Here is a 20,190-nt window from a genome sequence, read left to right as displayed (position 1 = left end):
AATTAACATTGACTGTCAATGCAGCCAAGTTTTTCTAAGTCATCAAAATTTGCCGACGCGTTCACGTCACGTGACATGTACACGTCATGTAGACGTAGGTGAGGAGGGGGATTTATTTAAGATGGTCATTGAAGAGGTAGGTTTTCAGGTGCTTTCGGAAGATTGGCAGGGACTCTGCTCTTCTAGCTTTAGGGGGAAGCTGGTTCCACCATTGGGCTACCAGGACAGAGAAGTGCTTGTACTGGGCTGAGTGAGAGCTACCTCCTATAGGGGTGGGAGGGCCAAGAGATCAGAGGTGGCAGAACAGATTGCTCGGGTTGGTGTGCAGGGTTTGAGCATAGCTTGAAGGTAGGGAGGGGAGATTCCTCTTGCTGATTCGTAGGCAAGCACCATGGTCTTTTATGGATGCGAGCTTCGACTGGAAGCTAGTGAAGTGTGCGGAGGGAGGAGCGGGGTGACATGGGAGAACTTGGGAAGGTTGAAAACCAGGTGGGCTGCCGCGTTCTTGATAAGTTGCAGGAGTTTGATGGTACAAGCAGGGAGCCCAGCCAACAGAGAGTTGCAGTAGTCCAGATGGGAGATGACAAGTACAAGGATTAGAACCTTCACCTCTTCCTGTGTGATGTAGGGTTGTACCCTACGGATGTTGTAGAGCATGAATATGCAGGAGTGAGTCATTGCTTTGATGTTTGCAGAGAATGACAAGGTGTTGTCCAGTGTCACGCCAAGGTTCTTTGCACTCTGGGAGGGCAAAACTGTGGAGTTGTCAACCGTGATGAGAGGTGATGAAAGGTCTTTGAGCAGCAGGCCTTCCCCGGGAGGAAGATCAGTTCCATTTTTTCGAGGTTGACGTCGAGGTGGTGGGCTGACATCCAACCTGAGATATACAGTTGAAGTCAGAAGTTTATATACACCAAATATATTTAAACTCAGTTTTTCACAATTCCTGACATTTAATCCGAGTAAAAATTCCCTGGTTTAGGTCAATTAGGATCACCATTTTATTTTAAGAATGTGAAATGTCAGAATATTAGTAAAGACAATGATTTATTTCAGCTTTTATTTCTTTCATCACATTCCCAGTGGGTCAGAAGTTTACATACACTCAATTAGTATTTGGTAGCATTGCCTTTAAATTGTTTAACTTGGGTCAAACGTTTCGGATAGCCTTCCACAAGCTTCCCACAATAAGTTGGCTGAATTTTGGCCCATTCCTCCTGACAGAGCTGGTGTAACTGAGTCAGCTTAGCAGGCCTCCTTGCTTGCACACGCTTTTTCAGTTCTGCCCACAAATTTTCTATAGGATTGAGGTCAGGGCTTTGTGATGGCCACTCCAATACCTTGACTTTGTTGTCCTTAAGCCATTTTGCCACAACTTTGGAAGTATTAGAGAATTTCAATAAGCATTTCTCTACGGCTGGCCATGCTTTCCACCTGCCTACCCCAACCCCGGCACACAGCTCTGCACCCCCCCGAAGCAACTGGACCAAGCCCCCCTCCCCCCCCCTCCCCCGCTTCTCCTTCACCCAAATCCAGACAGCTGATGATCTGAAAGAGCTGCAAAATCTGGATCCCTACAAATCAGATGGGCTAGACAATCTGGACCCTCTCTTCCTAAAATTATCCACCGCCATTGTTGCAACCACTATTACTAGTCTGTTCAACCTCTCTTTCGTATCATCTGAGATTCCTAAAGATTGGAAAGAGGGGGAGACACTCAAAGGGGGAGACACTCTAGACCCAAACTGTTACAAACCTAAATCCATCCTGCCCTGCCTTTCTAAAGTCTTCGAAAGCCAAAAATAACAAAACACGAACGATCAACAAAAACAGTCTGGTAAGGCACAAGGCGAAACACAGAACAATCACCCACAAAAGCAAACACAAACACACCCTACTATATGGGACTCTCAATCAAAGGCAGATAGACAACACCTGCCTTCAACTGAGAGTCCCAACCCCAATTAATCAAACATAGACATACACTCACTAGACTCCACATAGAAATACCTAAACATAAACCAAAACCCGGAATTACTAAATCAAACACCCTTTTTACAAAACACACCACCCTGAACCACATAAAACAAATACCCTCTGCCACGTCCTGACCAAACTACAATACTAATTAACCTTTATACTGGCCAGGACGTGACAGTAACCCCCCCTTAAAGGTGCTAACCCCGGAAGCACCTTAAAACGAAGAAAAAAACAAAAAAACAACCCCAAACAACAAAAACAAAATTCCCCTCTACTAAAGGGAGGGAAGGGAGGGTGGCTGCCGTCAACGACGGCACTGTGCTACACCCCCCCTCCCCAACCCAGCTATATCTGGAGGTGGCTCTGGTTCCGGCCGTTCCAGGCTGTCGGGCCACTCTGGCATCGCCGAGGGGCAGTCGGGCCAGTCTGGCATCGCCGGGGGGCAGTCGGGCCAGTCTGGTAGTTTGGGACAGTCTGGGCAGTCTGGCAACTCGGGACAGTCTGGGCAGTCTGGCAACTCGGGACAGTCTGGGCAGTCTGGCAGTTCGGGGCAGTCTGGCCACTCCGGCAGTTCGGGGCAGTCTGGCCACTCCGGCAGTTCGGGGCAGTGATGCAGCCCGACAAGATGCCCGACAAGTCTGACAAGATGCTCTCAATTGTTCATCAGTAAAAGTTTGTTTTAGGTGCCAAGCCAAATTTCTTCAGCGTCCTGGGGTTGAAGAGGCACTGTTGCTCCTTCTTAACCACACTGTATGTGTGGGTGGACCATTTCAGCTTGTCAAAGATGTGTACGCCGAGGAACTTGAAGTTTTCCACCTTCTCCATTGCCGATCCTGTCTGGACTAGGGGGCAGTATTTTCACGGCCGGATGAAAAACGTATCCAATTTGAACAGGTTACTACTCTGGCCCAGAAACTAGAATATGCATATTATTAGTAGATTTGGTGTCACGATTCCCACCGACGGTGGCGCCCCCTCCTGCTCGGGTGGCGCTCGGCGGTCGTCGTCACCGGCCTATTAGCTGCCACCGATTCCCTTTTGCTTTTCCCTTTTTTTATTTTGTGACACCTGTGGTCAATTAGCCATTAGAGGGGCTATTTAGTTTAGCTGGCCCGCTCCTGTTCGTGCGGGATTAATGATTGTTTCTTGTGAGACGGCTTGTGTTCGTGTCGACGTTGTTGGACGCCGTATGTATTTTCTCCCCTGTGTGTGGGAACATTTGTTTTTTTGAGTGTGTGTTTTTTATTGTTTCATTGATTTTGGCCGTGTGACTTCCAATCAAGCACAGCTGTAGAGGGTTGTGGTTGATTGGGAGTCACACATAAGTTGCCTACGTTTCCTTTGTGTTTCGTGGGTAATTGTGCTTGTCAATGTGGTTGCACCTGACAGGACTGTGTTGGCTGTCAGTTTTTGTTGTTTTTGTAAATGCATAGTGTTCATGACATTAAATATGACGAACCCTAACTCCGCCGCATTTTGGTCCACTTCTTCCATAGACAGCCGTTACATTTGGATAGAAAACACTCTGAAGTTCATAAAACTGTTTGAATGGTGTCTGTAAGTATAACGGTGTCACGTCCTGACCAGCAGAGGGCGTAATTGTGTTAGTTTTGGTCAGGATGTGGCAGGGGGTTTTGTGTGTGTGAATGGTTGTGTTGGTGATTGGGACTCCCAATTGAAGGCAGGTGTGTTGAGTTGCCTTTGATTGGGAGTCCTATATAGGAGTGTGTGTTTTTCTTTGGGGTTGTGGGTAGTTGTCCTTGCACTGCGTTGTATGTGCCTGCAAGACTGTTGCTGTCGTCTTTATTGTTTTTGTCCAGTGGATACTTTACTCCTTTTTTTTAAATAAAAAAATATGAGTATCCACATACCTGCTGCGCCTTGGTCCATTTTTGACGACGCTTGTTACAGAACTACCCACCACAAAAGGACCAAGCAGCGGAAGAGGAAGGAGCCACAGGAGTTCAACGTGATGGACCAATGGACGTGGGAGCGAATCCTGGACGGAGAGGGACCATGGACTCAGGCTGGGGATTATCGCCTCCCGCAGTGGGAGATTGAAGCGGCGAGAGCGGAGAGGCGATTCTATGAGGAGAGAGAGCGCAACGAACAGGTGGAGGCAGCCAGGAGAGCGGAGGCAGCAGGTAAAGGGAGTGAACATTATGCTGGAACACGGCTGGCGAGGAAGCCGGAGAGGCACCCCCAATAAAAAAAATTGGGGGGGCACACGGGTAGTTTGGCTAGGCCAAGGAGGAGCCGTAAGCCAGCTACCCGTGATTACATGGAGGAGCGTATGAGGTGGAGGGCGCCATGTTTCGCTGAGGTGCGCACTATCTTCCCTATACGTACGCACAGCCCAGTCCGCCCTGTACCAGTGCCCCACATGTGCCAGGGCGAGGTGAGCATCGAGCCGGAAGGGGTGATGCCAACCCTGCGCTCAAGACCGCCAGTGCGCCTCTACGGTCCGGTGTTTCCCGCTAAACGCACTAGCATGGAGGTGCGTGTCTCCACGCTGGCACGTCCAGTACCAGCCCCACGCATCAGGCGTCTAGTGCGTCAGCCCAGCCTCACCAGTCAAGAGTCGCCAGAGCTGCCCGCCAGTCAAGAGTCACCAGAGCTGCCCGCCAGTCAAGAGTCACCAGAGCTGCCCGCCAGTCAAGAGTCGCCAGAGCTGCCCGCCAGTCAAGAGTCGCCAGAGCCGCCCGCCAGTCAAGAGTCGCCAGAGCCGCCCGCCAGTCAAGAGTCGCCAGAGCCGCCCGCCAGTCAAGAGTCGCCAGAGCCGCCCGCCAGTCAAGAGTCGCCAGAGCCGCCCGCCAGTCAAGAGTCGCCAGAGCCGCCCGCCAGTCAAGTCGCCAGAGCCGCCGCCAGTCAAGAGTCGCCAGAGCCGCCCGCCAGTCAGGAGTCGCCAGAGCCGCCCGCCAGTCAGGAGTCGCCAGAGCCGCCCGCCAGTCAGGAGCCACCAGAGCCGCCCGCCAGTCAAGAGTCACCAGAGCCGCCCGCCAGTCAAGTCGCCAGAGCCGCCCGCCAGTCAAGAGTCGCCAGAGCCGCCCGCCAGTCAGGAGTCGCCAGAGCCGCCCGCCAGTCAGGAGTCGCCAGAGCCGCCCGCCAGTCAGGAGCCACCAGAGCCGCCCGACTGCCCGGAGCCGCCAGAGCGGCCCGACTGGCCGGAGCCGCCAGAGCGGCCCGACTGCCCGGAGCCGCCAGTCAAGTTTTTGCACCTAATGGTGCTACGGTGCTCTGAGATACGTATTATTGTGATTTTGCCATTGTAATTGTTTGTTAGATACACTTTAGACTACAAATGCTATGATCGTATGCTATCCATTTGTTTGTCTTTTTGTATGTTCTTTGTATGCCATTTTTTTTTTATATTTGAGTTAACCAATGATATTAGGCCATACTTGGCCATGATTACAAACACCTGTGTGTCTTGACACTATATAAATGACTCATCTCGCAGTGTTTGTGATGATACCCTGATGAAGACAGCTTCGCTGTCGAAACGTTGGTTATTACATTTTAGCATCTGAGCTCTTAGAGTGTGCGGCTTTCCTTTATTTTCTAGTATTCCACTAGATGTCAACAGTCTTTAGAAAGTTGTTTGAGGCGTCTATGATGAACAGAGACCGAATGGGAAGGCTGGGAAGTTGGTCACCCAGGGAAGGACATCACTTCATTGGCGCGCATTCACGAGAGAGGAAGCTCTGTTCCAAAACGTTTTTCAAGACACAGGAACCGTCCGGTTGAAATATTACTGAATCTTCACGTTCTAAAGGCCCTAAAGATTGATGCTATACAACGTTTGACATGTTTGAACGAACGTACATAGATTTTATTTTACTTTTCGTCCTCACATTTTCCGCATGCTTTCTACATTTGGAGTAGCTGAACTGAACGCGCGAACAACAAGGAGTTATTTAGACATAAATTATTAACTTTATCGAACAAAACAACATTTGTTGTGGACCTGGGGTTCCTGGAAGTGCCTTCTGATGAAGATTATTAAAGTTAAGTAAATATTTCTAATGCTATTTATGCATTTAGATGACTCCAAAATGGCGGCTATCTGTATTGCCTAGTGTACTTATCTGAGCGCAGTACTCAGATTATTGCAAAGTGTGCTTTCCCAGTAAAGTTATTTTGAAATCTGTCAATGCGGTTGCATTCAGGAGATGTTAATCTATAATTCTTTGAATAACAGTTTAATATTTTATCAACGTTTATAACGAGTATTTTTGTAAATTGTAGTACTGATTCACCGGAAGTTTTGGGGGAAATACATTTTCTGAACGTCACGCGCCGATGTAAAATGCTGTTTTTGGATATAAATATGAACTTGATAGAACAAAAAATGCATGTATTGTCTAACATAATGTCCTAGGAGTGTCATCTGATGAAGACTGTCAAAGGTTAGTGCATCATTTTAGCTGGTTTTCTGCTTTTGGTAACGCCTGTCCTTGCATTGAAAATGGCTGTGTGTCATTTTTTTGTCTATGTACTGTCCTAACATAATCTAACTTTATGCTTTCGCCGTAAAGCCTTTTTGAAATCGGACAACGTGGTTGGATTAAGCAGATGTTTATCTTTCAAATGGTGTAAAATAGTTGATTGTTTGAGAAATTGAAATTATTAGATTTTTGCTATCTTGTCAAGCAATCCCGTTACCGGGATGAGAACGGGAAGGGGGTCCCCTAGAGGATAAAGGAGTGCTCCCTCTGCTGTTTCCTGAAGTCCACGATCATCTCCTTTGTTTTGTTGATGTTGAGTGAGAGGTTATTTTCCTCGCATCACACTCCCAGAGTCCTCACCTCCATGTAGGCTGTCTTGTCATTGTTGGTAGTCAAGCCTACTACTGTTGTGTCGTCTGCAAACTTGATGATTCAGTTGGAGGCGTGAGTGGCCATGCAGTCATGGGGGAACAGGGAGTCCTGGAGGGGGATGAGCACACACCCTTGTGGGGCCCCAGTGTTGAGGATCAGCGAAGTGGAGGTGTTGTTTCCTACCTTCGCCACCTAGTGGTGGCCAGTCAGGAAGTCCAGGACTCAGTTGCACAGGGCGGTGTTCAGACCCAGTGCCTCAAGCTTAATGGTGAGCTTGGAGGGTACTATGGTGTTGAATGCTGAGCTACGGTCAATGAACAGCATTTTTACATAGGTATTCCTCTTGTCCAGATGGGATAGGGCAGCGTGCAGTGCGATGGCGATTGCATTGTCTGTGGATCTATTGGGGCAGTAAGCAAATTGAAGTGGTCTAGGGTGACAGGTAAGGTAGAGGTGATATGATCCTTGACTAGTCTCTCAAAGCACTTCATGATGAAAGAAGTGAGTGCTACGGGGCGATAGTCATTTAGCTCAGTTACTTTTGGCACTGTGTTATCCTCAAAGCGGGCGAAGAAGGTGTTTAGCTTGTCCGGAAGCAAGATGTCGGTGTCCGCGTCGTGGTTGATTTTCCTTTTGTAGTCCGTGATTGTCTGTAGACCCTGCCACATATGTCTTGTGTCTGAGCCATTGCATTGGGACTCCACTTTGTCTCTATACTGACGTTTTGCCTGTTTGATTGCATTGCGGAGGGAATAACTACACTGTTTGTATTCTGCCATATTCCCAGCCACCTTGCCATGGTTAAATGCGTTGGTTTTGCGCCAATGCTGCCATCTATCCACGGTCTCTGGTTAGGGTAGGTTTTAATAGTCACAGTGGGTACAACATCTCTTGTACACTTCCTGATAAACTCAGTTACCGTATCAGTATATTCCTCAATGTTATTATCGGAGGCTACCTGGGAACATATCCCAATCCGCGTGATCAAAACAATCTTGAAGCATGGGTTCCGATTCGTCAGACCAGTGTTGAATAGTCCTTAGCACGGGTACTTCCTGTTTGAGTTTCTGCCTATAGGAACGAAGTCGTGGTCAGATTTGCCGAAAGGAGGGCAGGGGAGGGCCTTGTATGCATCCTGGAAGTTGGAGTAGCATTGGTTGAGTGTTTTAGCAGCGATAATGCTACAGTCAATGTGTTGATAGAAATTCATCAGCCTTTTTCACAAATTTTCTTTGTTAAAATCCTCAACTACAATAAATGCGGCCTCAGGGTATGTGGTTACCAGTTTGCTTAAGTCCTGTGAAGTTCGTTGTGGCATCAGCTTGAGGGGGGATATACACGGATGTGACTGTAACCGAAGAGAATTCTCTTGGGAGATAATAATAATATTCTAGGTCGGGTGAATAAAAGGACTTGAGTTCATGTATGTTATCACAATCACACCATGAGTCGTTATTCATGAAACATACATCCCTACCCTTCTTCTTTCTGGAGAGATATTTATTCCTGTCTGCGTGATGAACTGAGAACCCAACTGGCTGGACGGACTCAGACTGTATATCCCAAGAGAGCCATGTTTCCGTGAAACGGAGGATGTTACAATCCCTGATGTCTCTCTGAAAAGTTGTCAAGTTCTGAGCTTGTTTACTGTATTATCCAGATACTGAACATTAGCGAGTAATATACTCGGAAGCGGTGGGTGGTGTGCGCTCCTCCTAAGTCAGACTAGAAGACCACTCTGAGTACCTTTCCTCCACCGGCGGTGTTTTGGGTTGGCCTCTGGAATCAGTTCAATTGTCCTGGGGGGTGCGAACGAAGGATCCGATTCGGGAAAGTCATATTCCTGGTCGTAATGCTGGCAGTGCTGGTGAGTTCTGATATCCAATAGTTCTTCCTGGCTGTATGTAATAACACAAAGCATTTTCAGGGCTAATAACATAATAAATCATACGTAAAATAACAAAATACTGCAGTTTCCTAAGAGCTAGAAGCACGGCAGCCCTCTCTATCGGCGCCATTTTCATACCAGCAAGGCATGCAGAGATGCGTGTCACCACCTGGGTGTCAGAAGGGGGGAAGGAGAAAAGTAGTTGAGTGTCATCCGCATAATAGGAGAGACCATGTGAGGATATGACGGAGCCTAGTGACTTGGTGTACAGAGAGAAGAGGAGAGGGCCTAGAACCGAGCACTTTGTTAGTTAATGTTGTAAAGATTAGGCTATGTGTATTGAGTATAAATTTTTTTTTAATCTGACAAGAAGGAGGGAATGGGTGTGTGGCGAAGACGCAATAAAGGCATGTTTCTGTCTCCTGACAAATCGTGCGCATTTATTGTGTCATTGTGTGAATTGTTTAGGCTACCCGTTTGTTAATGTTATATACAGTACCAGTCAAACTCTGTACTATTTTCTACATTGTAGAATAATAGTGAAGACATCAATACTATGAAATAACACATATGGAATCATGTAGTAACCAAAGAAGTGTTAAACAAATCAAAGTATATTTTATATTTGAGATTCTTCAAAGTAGCCTTGATGACAGCTTTGCACACTCTTGGCTCTGCCCCACCTGCCTGAATAATCCATCGTTATATCCGAATAGCGGCGTTTTGTTCGTGCGTTCCAGACACTATCCGAAATGGTAAAGAAGTGTCGCGCACATGGCGCAATTCGTGACAATAAAATTCTAAATATTCCATTACCGTACTTCGAAGCATGTCAACCGCTGTTTAAAATCAATTTTTACGCCATTTTTCTCGTAGAAAAGCGATAATATTCCGACAGGGAATCTCCTTTTCGGCAAACAGAGGAAAAAATCACAAAGGCGGGGGCGGTCGGGTCATGCGCATAAGCCCAGAGTCCCTTGATCGGCCACTTGAGAAAGGCGATAATGTGTTTCAGCCTGACGACATTCTGTTTTTTCCCGGGCTCTGAGCGCCTATGGAAGACGTGGGAAGTGTCACGTTAGAGCAGAGATCCTTAGTAAAAGATAGAGATGGAAAAGAAGTTCAAGAAATGGTCAGACAGGCCACTTCCTGTAAAGGAATCTCTCAGGTTTTGACCTGCCATTTGAGTTCTGTTATACTCACAGACACCATTCAAACAGTTTTAGAAACTTTAGGGTGTTTTCTATCCATATGTAATAAGTATATGCATATTCTAGTTACTGGGTAGGAGTGGTAACCAGATTAAATCGGGTATGTTTTTTATCCAGCCGTGTCAATACTGCCCCCTAGCCCTAACAGGTTAACTACATTACTTTAGTTGGCTGCTTTCAGTAAAACTGAAAGGAGCCTATTGTTTGTGTATGATCTTTATTCATTGTTCACTTGTTTTTCAACAATGTCAGGTAAAGGCAGGGATGACTAGGGCCTTCAGCACATAAGACACAGGGGATAAGAAATCATTTGAACACAGATATAAAGTCCCACTGTGCCCACGATGAAGTTAACTGCATTACTTTAGTTGGCTGCTTTGTGCACAACTTGTATGTAATATAACCTATTCCGGGAGCCTAGTGTGTGTTTATGAACTGCTGTATGTGGAATATTTTGGGACCATTGGCTTCCCTGAAAACAGGTACTGACAGAAGGAGCAGTATGAGTCAGGGTTGGTGCGCTGTCCAACTGTTGCCTGCCTTATAGCCTCATGCTGCTCCACAGACAGCACCATGCCAGCCAGGCTGACTGTATGACCCAGGTGCCCATGTTTTTAACAATGTCCGGTACAGACAGGGAGACTGGGAAGAATTTATAGTGTACGTTCGCGATATCCCCCTATTTGCAAGCATGACCATTGGCATAATACATTATTGATATGTAAATTCAACCAACCCAATTGGAATACATAAACATCGAATACATGTTTATGCAGTGTCAAGGGGGAAAATAACCAACGCTTTTACACATGCAAATTGTAATTAATAACTTCACCATGCTCAAAGGGATATTCAACGTATGTATTTTATATTTTTACCCATAAACCAATAGGTGCCCTTCTTTTTCGGGATGTCTCACGGTCTGACAAACACCGCTCTAGCTCTGTCACCTTTCACCGTAGATGTGCAAATGCGACATCGACAGATGCGGTGGATCGATATCTCTAGCTGAAACTGACAGATTTTTATGGGATCTTTTAAATTATCCTAATTAGCTTTCCACGGAGCTGCGGAAATCCACTCTGGGGATTAAACGTTTTTCTAATTATCTACAGCTACTTTATTACTTGATTTCCTGACTACTAGTCACATTTTCAATGCTAATCCTGTAGAATCTTTAGCAACGACGCTGGTCCCATGAATTTGTTTCTTTTCAAAAGCTTCCCGTATTAAATTATTACGCATGGAATTATTACATTGTCCTAACCTGGACATCTTTAACCTGGATCACAGAGAGAGAGAGAAACAACAGGGAAGAGGGAAACATTACTCCTAATTATCAGGTCTTGAACAGGTCCAGCCGTCAGCTGCCTCAGTTTACTGAGCTGGATTGGAAACACATAGTTCCTGTCTTCACTACTGACCTCTGGCTCAGTGTGATCCTCACCACTTCCCCTCTCTCCACCCATCTCCTCTCCATCACTGCCATCCCTCCACGCAGTAGTCATCAGGCTGTCAGCCCCCAAACCATCCTGACAATCTCCAGGAGATCTGGGCTCTGCCTCCACATCCATCTCCTCGGACAGCAGTAACATGGGTGGGTCACTGGGGATACTGCTACACATGTAACCAGTTGGGGGGCTATCCATAGCCAGGTCTGCCTCAGTCTCATCCACAGGCCAGTCTGGGGTCTCCCCAGTTTGGATGACTGTGGATGTAGGGCTGGAGGTCTGACTGGGCTGGCTCTTATTATCGCTGTGTGTCGCTGTGTGTATCGCTGTGTGTACTGGTGGGGGATGTGGGGTAGTTCGCTGGGTGACTCTAGTTGAGACATGGTGTTAGATCCTCATGTGGAGCTGGAGAGAGAGATGTCTCAAAGGAGATGTGTGTAGGAGAATAACAGGTGTCGTTGTGCTGAGATTCATGTGCCCCCCAATCCTCTGAGAACCTGAAAGGGACCGGGTCTATATCATCTGGGACGTAATAGGGGCTGTCTACACTGCAAAAATTGAAATCTAAGTAAGATGAAATATCTTAAATCAAGGCAATATATGTTTGTTTTTTGTCTGACAAGATATTTCTTCTTATCAGCCAGTTTTTATGTTGGAGCATTTCACTTGTTTCAAGCCGTTTTGTCCTTAATTATCTTAATAAGATAATATAATTTGTTACTGAGATTGTATTACTGGTTGAGTAACTTAATGCTCAAAACTAGAATTACCAGAATTATAAAGCTGTTTGATCAACACTGACAAGTACAAAACTGCTTTGTCAAAGTCAGGCATCTTATCCTTTTCATTTCTTGTCATATTAAAGAACAGATATTGACCAAATGGAATTCACTGTTTTATTGTCAATCTTACACACAGCACAGCAATCATGTAGACAAAATACAGTACAGAACAAAGACAGTACACTTTTCATATCTGGGGAACACACTGAGTCATTTGAACTATTGTACAATTCTATTACATCCCAAAGATGGTATTTGACTTGTACATAAGTTTGGCTCTTGTTGCTAATTGTGTAATAAGAGGTCAAATCAACCAGCTTTTCAGCATCCAGTAACTCAGTGGCCTGTGCAAGGTGTGGGACCTCAACTTGATAAGCCATGACGTTTCTCTCAAAGCGTATAGTTTGAAATGGTTGATATTTCAAACGATAAAGCCTAGAATCAACAAGAAATATGTTTTGACCAGTCCAAATTCTGGCATATTACCATTCAGTACTTTGGCAAAGATCATGGACTTCTGAGTTATGTATTTATTTCAAGCCATTTGACTGATACAGAATGGTTTACTTCATTGAAACCTAGGAAGTCCCTCAATTTTCCACGTAAATATTGTAGATCTTTAACCTCTGATACAGGTCCCATCTCCCTTTCATTTGAAAAAAAATGGGTGCATTGAACTGTCAACATTTTGGCAGTTTTCATATATTTGGTTCTGATTGATCAAAGACTTGCAAATATTTTTTTAATTGAGCTTGGAAACCCATTGTTTAAAGAAACAATGTTTAGACTCGAACCGCATACACATATGTCTAACCATTGGACCCAATAACTTTATCTGTGATGGAAAATGTATCATGTTGTTTAGGTGTAACATTGCGGTCTGGAAAAAGCTCCTTCCAATGCTTCAAATGATTTTCAATGAGTAACTTCAACCTAGACACAGTCACAATGGAAAGAACTGGTGTAAATACTATCTGTACAATCTCTATTAGCTCAATTATCAGTAGTATATATGTATTGACTTCCAAACTCTCCAAAACAAATGACAATATCCTTAGCAGGACAAGCATTTGCCCAGATGACTGTTTTAGTTTACCATCACTTGACGTTAATCTACTAACTGAAATTGGGGATGGCCGATCTCTAACATCTAGAGGGGAATAAGGGAAACCAAGAATAGCAGAATTCACCGAGTCCAGATCAATCTGTCCTGACACAAGATGATTCAAAACATTTGATTTCCAATGGGTCTATGCCCTCCAGAATTACATGCATAATGTCTTGCGGAGTTTGTTGTATGATAAAGGCTGGGAATTCAACTAACTTGCTCCTTTTATTGATCCCATATGTTGTGCTCAGGCTGTTGTGAAGCAAGTCAGTTGGTGCCTTTTCTATTTCATCACACTGTCTGACATGCTTCGCCAATGTCCTTTTAGTATATGCATCCTCATTGAAGTGTGACTGCATGTCCTCAAAAGAACACTCAGTGTCTGCACTTACTGTAGCAAAGCCCACACTCTTTGAACCCTGCTAGTTCATGTTGTGCCAGGGTGTCTCCACAGAGAGACCATGGCACCATATATAATTCTCTCCATTAATAGTTAGCATTTTAACCCCACTGTACAATCAAATTTCAAAAATCAAATGTATTTATATAGCCCTTCGTACATCAGCTGATATCTCAAAGTGCTGTTCAGAAACCCAGCCTAAAACCCCAAACAGCAAGCAATGCATGTGAAAGAAGCACGGTGGCTAGGAAAAACTCCCTAGGAAAAACTCCCTACAAAGGCCAAAAACCTAGGAAGAAACCTAGAGAGGAACCAGGTTATGAGGGGTGGCCAGTCCTCTTCTGGCTGTGCAGAGTGGATATTATAACAGAACATGGTCAAGATGTTAAAATGTTCATAAATGACCAGCATGGTCAAATAATAATCATAGTAGTTGTCGAGGATGCAACAAGTACGTCCGGTGAACAGGTCAGGGTTCCATAGCCGCAGGCAGAACAGTTGAAACTGGAGCAGCAGCACGGCCAGGTGGACTGGGGACAGCAAGGAGTCATCATGCCAGGTAGTCCTGAGGCATGGTCCTAGGGCTCAGGTCCTCCGAGAGAAAGACAGAAGGAGAGAATTAGAGAGAGCATATTTAAATTCACACAGGACACCGGACAAGACAAGAGAAATACCCCAGATGTAACAGACTGACCCTAGCCCCCCGACACAAACTACTGCAGCATAAATACTGGAGGCTGAGACAGGAGGGATAAGAAGACACTGTGGCCCCATCCGATGATACCCCCGGACAGGGCCAAATACATCCATACAATGCATCCATGTCTTCCTTGATTCTATTCAATATTACATCTACACCAGATTGACGGAGGTCTGCTGATCTAGCCATGGCAAGTAGCATGATAGCAGCCAGTTTAGACCTGTATTTTGGATTTATATTTCCTAGGGTGTAGTACACCATTAACAACTTGTTTTTTGATGCAAAGGATCCTAGTGGATTACAGATTTCTATTTCATCCATGTACAGAACAATCTGCAATCCCTTATTTTCAGAGAAACCAAAGGTATGTGATTTTAGAAGAGCACCATTAACAACGTCATGAAAAAAAAACTTTCCTTGCACATCTTGACCAGTAAAGGGGTTATTTGTTATTGTAGTTTGGTCAGGACGTGGCAGGGGGTGTTTGTTTTATGTGTTCCAGGGTTTTTGGGTATTGTTCTATGTTTTGTATTTCTATGTTTTTTCTATGTTGTGTATTTCTTTGTTGGCCTGGTATGGCTCTCAATCAGGAACAGCTGTACATCGTTGTTACTGATTGGGAGTCATACTTAGGTAGCCCTGTTTTCACCTGTCTTTTGTGGGAAGTTGTTTTTGCATAGCTGTGTGTGTAGCCTGCAATACTGTGTGTTCGGTTTCTTGTTTTGTAAGTGTTCAATAAAAGTTTAAGATGAGCACTCAACCCGCTGCGCCTTGGTCTACTACATACGACGCCCGTTACACATCTGGGGTCCCTTTTCAACCATAGACAAAATCCTTGGGTGTGATAAGAACTGTTCTAGACTTTTGACTAATGGTACATAATGAAATAATTTGTCTTTGATGAAAATGTATTTTGAACCTCCACATTTCATCCTGCATATGGTTCAAGCAATTGGAATTTCCTCTGCATCCAAACTGCTAAACTGCTTCTTAATAACACTGTCTTGTCTAAATGTTGTTGCAACGCCAGCAAAAGGGTCAATGAAATTGTCAAATATATCCATTGCATCTTTTTCAAGTTGACCTGATGTGCTTCCTGAACGCTTCCTTAGCACTGACTCCATCTGCTTCCTGAGGTTGTCCAATAGTGATGATTGATACTGCTGTACCCCAGCAACAATGTCATTCATGCCTTTGAGAGAGAGTGAGAGAGTGAGGTGGGGATGTCATCAATCATGGAGGTTGGAACACACCATCATGTATACCAATGATTTTCAGATTTGCTTATGACATATTAACATAAGGGATGAACAATAGTAAAGTGGACAACCTAGTACTGAGAATGAACTCAACCATCACTGAACCACTACAAAATGCTCTGCATAATGTTACAAACCAAATGCTGTGTTCTGTTCAGAAAAAGCATCTTACCTGTGAGAGACGATGCTTGGCTCTCATTTATCACAAAAGCAGTGGCATGTGTTGTCAGATCCTAAAAAAAATGTTGACATTGAATGTAGTATCCTGAGGCTGGACATTACTAGTTCATGACAAGTATAATGTTTGTGACAGAAGTGGTTGCAAAGACTGACTATGAATGCTATTAGTAAATCTAAGTACTTAAAATATGGTCAATTTCAGTGGATTGCCACCAACCGAGTAACTTACTTGCTGCACTGTGACAGCTTCATGTTGGTCAATGCCCCTTTGCCCTTCATCTGAGTCAGATGTATGGAGTTGTTGATCAGTGATGCTGGAGTTAGCTAGAAGCTGATCGGGTTGAATGTTGTCCTGTGTACCACACATCAAAGAAAGAATATTTGAAATTGTATTTAGTTTCACCAATAGAGCTATTTAAGTGTTTTGTTCCTAGTTATCATTGATTATTTTCACATTAACCCAGCTTTAGCCATAAGAGTCATTGCCTATGGACAGTATGACTTTTGTCCGTGTATCGTCCGTTCATTAAATTATTTTTTTACATCCAGAGAACAAAAAGAATATGCTAGCTAGCTACTTGTTCCGGTGGTACTTGGCTTTCTTCCGATGGCTGTTCATCTGGTCGGGTGCAATCAAGTAGGTGTTGAAGGTGGTTTCTCTTTACATGATGATAGAAGGAATGGTACACTATATTCCTCAGTGCATCCGTCAATACCACAGAGCAACCAGAAATCAGGGCTGCGACTGTGCAATCTATTGATATGGCTCAATAACAGTTTCAATGAAAAATGAAAAAGTCATAAAAAACGCAGCCGATAACGCACTGCCAAAGCATTTTGAACTTTACTAAAAGCAACCGCAAGTAAAACGTTCCCACTGCTTTCCATGAAAAGGGCGGAAAGAACTCATGTTCACAAGTATTTATAATACGACCAAGTAATTTGATTGGAGTAGAGTTAAACAGCACTGGGACTTTTAACTATACATGTATCACTCCGCTTTACAGGTGTTCTAATAACCGTTAATTACATTAATGATCGTTATCTTAAATTGTAACAAACTTCGCACCGCAAAGATTAGCATATTTCCACAAATAACATTTGAGTTAAATTATGAATGGTCGTCAGGAGAGGACGGTAACGTGAAGACCTACACAAAGTAGAAGTAGCAAGCTAGTGTGTAGGAAAATGTATATGTGGTGCTTGGCAACAGTCCAGTCCCAGACCAGTTGGGGAACTATGTCCCAGTCCAGTTGTGGAACTATGTGTGTTGGCTGGGCCAAATAAATGATTAAATGAATAAACAGTTCATAATCTGTTGTCGCTTATTACTGTTAACTAATAAATTGCGCTTGTAGAACTGTTGTATAAAAGCAATATCACACTGAGGTCGTGCTGTTATACTGAATATTATTATCTGCGGCCTCGTACCCACGCCCGAATCACAGCCGTGCTGATTGCACTCCCTTTCTTGTGATATTGCTTAACGGACGTTCATCACATTATCTAGCTACATAAGGGAGGCCTATAATTAAAAAGTCAAAGACGGTCCAAATCTTTGAGTCATTTAACAACACCATGAATGAAGATGGAATGGATGACACATATCCAGGCATGGATCATATATCAACCGCAGTATTAAAATGTAATGTTCATTTGTTTATACCTTCTACCTTTCTCCTTAGCAAGCTAACATTAGCTAACGTTCATTTGAATTGGAAAGTTGGCAAACCAAGTTAGCATGCTAACTTTAACTAGGTTACATTGACTGTTAGCAGTTAATAACTGCACGAATGGCCATTCGTTGAAAAAACTTGAACTTTGGTTAGATTGAGAGTGCTTTATTGCCAGTAATAGTGTTAACGAGGTGTAAATGACACCGTCGATTATTTAGCTTCGCCGTCTTTGGTGCCCTTTCTATTGACAATAGAAAATAAATAGAAAGGGCGCCAAAGACAGCAAAGCTACATTTTCGATGGTGTCAGTCATTGTCTACAATCTTAGCTAGGCAAGCAAAGATTAACTAACTAAGATTTTCAATATGGGAGACAATTTAACGTTAACGTTAGTGCAAGCTAATGAAACTATATTTCGGTTTAAAGTAATTAACGTCAACGTTAATGATATACTGGTAGTCTAATTTTGTTAGCAAACATTCGCTAGCTTGGTAAATCATTCCTGCATTAACTGGAAAGGGAAGACAGTATGCTAATGTCTCATAACCTACATCAACCTGACACGTTGCATCTATAAACTATGATTTAGTTGCTAATTACTTAACTATTTACCATGTGGTTAAATGTGTTTTTCAGCTGCTAATATAAGCACAAACATGCTGCCCAGCCTTTCTAAGGAGGATTTACAGTGATTTCTTTCCCAGGCCAGAGCACTTCTTCAGAAGGAGAACCATTTGGAGATTTACTCATGGTGAAAATGAGGTAATGTTAGATTTTGACATTTGGGAGACATTTAATCTAACCATGCAGACAGTGTTTCCTGTTATCAAAGTAGCATTTCCGGGCCATCATTACAATACATCTATCTAAAGATGTAGTTGTTTTGGTGTTTGCTCTTATGTTGTTGTTACAGTGTGGTGTTCTTTTTTCATTATAATTACCATTGAATAAATGTATGTCTTATAAAGGGTCAAGAATCAGACCTGTGAAGACCAGGCACCTCCTCTGGGACCTTTCTTCAGGCGAGACCACTCTTCAGCCCTGTCGTGATTGTCTGCGAACCCAACTGCGTACTGGCCATTGGAACCATGCCTGTGGTGACCTTCCCAAAAGAGGACATCTATGCCAGCGTGACGTATCTCATGGAGTGTTATTACACCTTTACCTCACATATCCCAAGTACATTGTGACACTCCTCTCTGTGTTGCAGACAGAAGTCCTCTCGGACGCCATCCACGACCAGGACATGACTTCTTCATATAAAAAGGCTATGGCCGAGTGGAAAAAGTTCATTACTGACTAGGGTTGCACAATACCATTTTTTCATTTCCAGTCCCGATAACAAAACTGTGTATTGGCCCATCCGAGAACTGATCCTATAACCTTTAATAAATAGACAGGGCGTTTGTTGTTTATTATAAGAAGGTTTAAAGCACTGTTATGAATGTTATCTTCCCATTGGTCTTACATTTTCACCTTGACCACCAATGGCCTTTGTTGTTTTTGCATCCAGTTCTGCCCATATCAGCCTCTGGATATACTGAGTCTTCAATAAAGAAGTGAAAAGAAATGAGATTCATCACATTTACATCTTAGTCATTTAGCAGAAGCTCTTATTCAGAGCGACTTACAGTAGTGAATGCATACAATTCATACATTTTTTTTTTTCTTCCTTCCCTGTGTTGGTCCCCCATGGGAATTGAACCCACAACCCTGGTGTTGCAAACACCATGCTCTACCAACTGAGCCACTCTTTCATTCTTTCTTTAAGCTGGCCAATCTCATTTCTAATAGTAGTACAAGTACATTTATCTTAGTCAAGATTACTTATTTTAAGCAAAATGTTTCTGTAAATTCCTGGGAATATTGCCTTATTTCAAGACGATTGCAATAGCATTGGATTCTAAATTTAAGCACATTTTCCTACAGATTTAGAAAATAATTCTTAAATCTTTTATTTGCATACAGACAAATGTACTTTTTTTTTGTGTAGCTGTACTGGTTTTAAGATATATTTACTAAACATATAGCCTTATTTCAAGATGATGGCACTAGCATTTGCTAAATTTAAGCACATTTTCCTACATATTGAGAAAATTATTCTTACATCTTTTCTTTGTATCCAGACAAATTACTTGTTTTTAGTCTGAACGCACTAGGTTTAAGATATCTGTACATTCTTTGAGACTAGATATTTTAACTTGTTTAAAAAATCTTGTCAAGTAAAATTTTCCTGTTCTGTTGGCAGATCATTTTGCCTATTTTAAGTAATATTTCCCTAATTGTATTGCTTTTATTTCTTGTTTTTGAGAGCTGACTTGCAGTGTAGGCTTTAGGGGGTGAGGGAGAGTGTTGTCTAGTAGTGATTGTGCGGACCTTGGTTGTTTATATTTCTCTGTCAAAAGAGGTTTGTTCCTTGTAATAGACTGTTTCTTGCTCTTCCAATACACCATTTTCTACTTCTCCAGTGCAGCTTGTCTGAGCTTCATTTGGAATGGTTATAGAGGTCGAAGTCTCAGACTTTAAGCATTCTGGCTCTTCTTTTCCTTCAAACAATGGTTGAGAAGGTTTACCTGAGTATTGTTGTGACTTCCCAGTTATCTGGTTAGTAGAAGACCCTGAGGCTCCTGCCACTGCAGGCTGTTCAGATTTAGACGCACTTGGTGATTTTATTGAACATATTGGAATGTCTGTGTCTGAGCTTTTCATGGCTTTCTTGTCATTTGATGGTCCAG

The 20,190-nt window shown here is 43.5% G+C and overlaps 2 long non-coding RNA genes across 2 annotated transcripts; one reads left to right on the top strand and one right to left on the bottom strand.

The window, feature by feature from the left end:
- Window positions 1-15,034: 15,034 nt before the first annotated feature.
- Window positions 15,035-16,765, bottom strand: LOC106604888 (uncharacterized). The gene is made up of 4 exons (XR_001328750.2): window positions 16,358-16,765; window positions 16,009-16,131; window positions 15,772-15,832; window positions 15,035-15,532 (listed from the first exon to the last, which is right to left on the bottom strand). It is a non-coding gene; the product is annotated as an uncharacterized lncRNA (long non-coding RNA).
- A 468-nt stretch (window positions 16,766-17,233) lies between these two features.
- Window positions 17,234-18,517, top strand: LOC106604889 (uncharacterized). The gene is made up of 3 exons (XR_001328751.2): window positions 17,234-17,424; window positions 18,092-18,217; window positions 18,424-18,517. It is a non-coding gene; the product is annotated as an uncharacterized lncRNA (long non-coding RNA).
- The last annotated feature ends 1,673 nt before the right edge of the window (window positions 18,518-20,190 follow it).

This window comes from Salmo salar, chromosome ssa05 (assembly GCF_905237065.1).
Source record: "Salmo salar chromosome ssa05, Ssal_v3.1, whole genome shotgun sequence".
NCBI lineage: Eukaryota > Metazoa > Chordata > Actinopteri > Salmoniformes > Salmonidae > Salmo > Salmo salar.
Note: the sequence above shows the minus strand (reverse complement) of the source record. Positions and strands in the feature narration are given on the sequence as shown.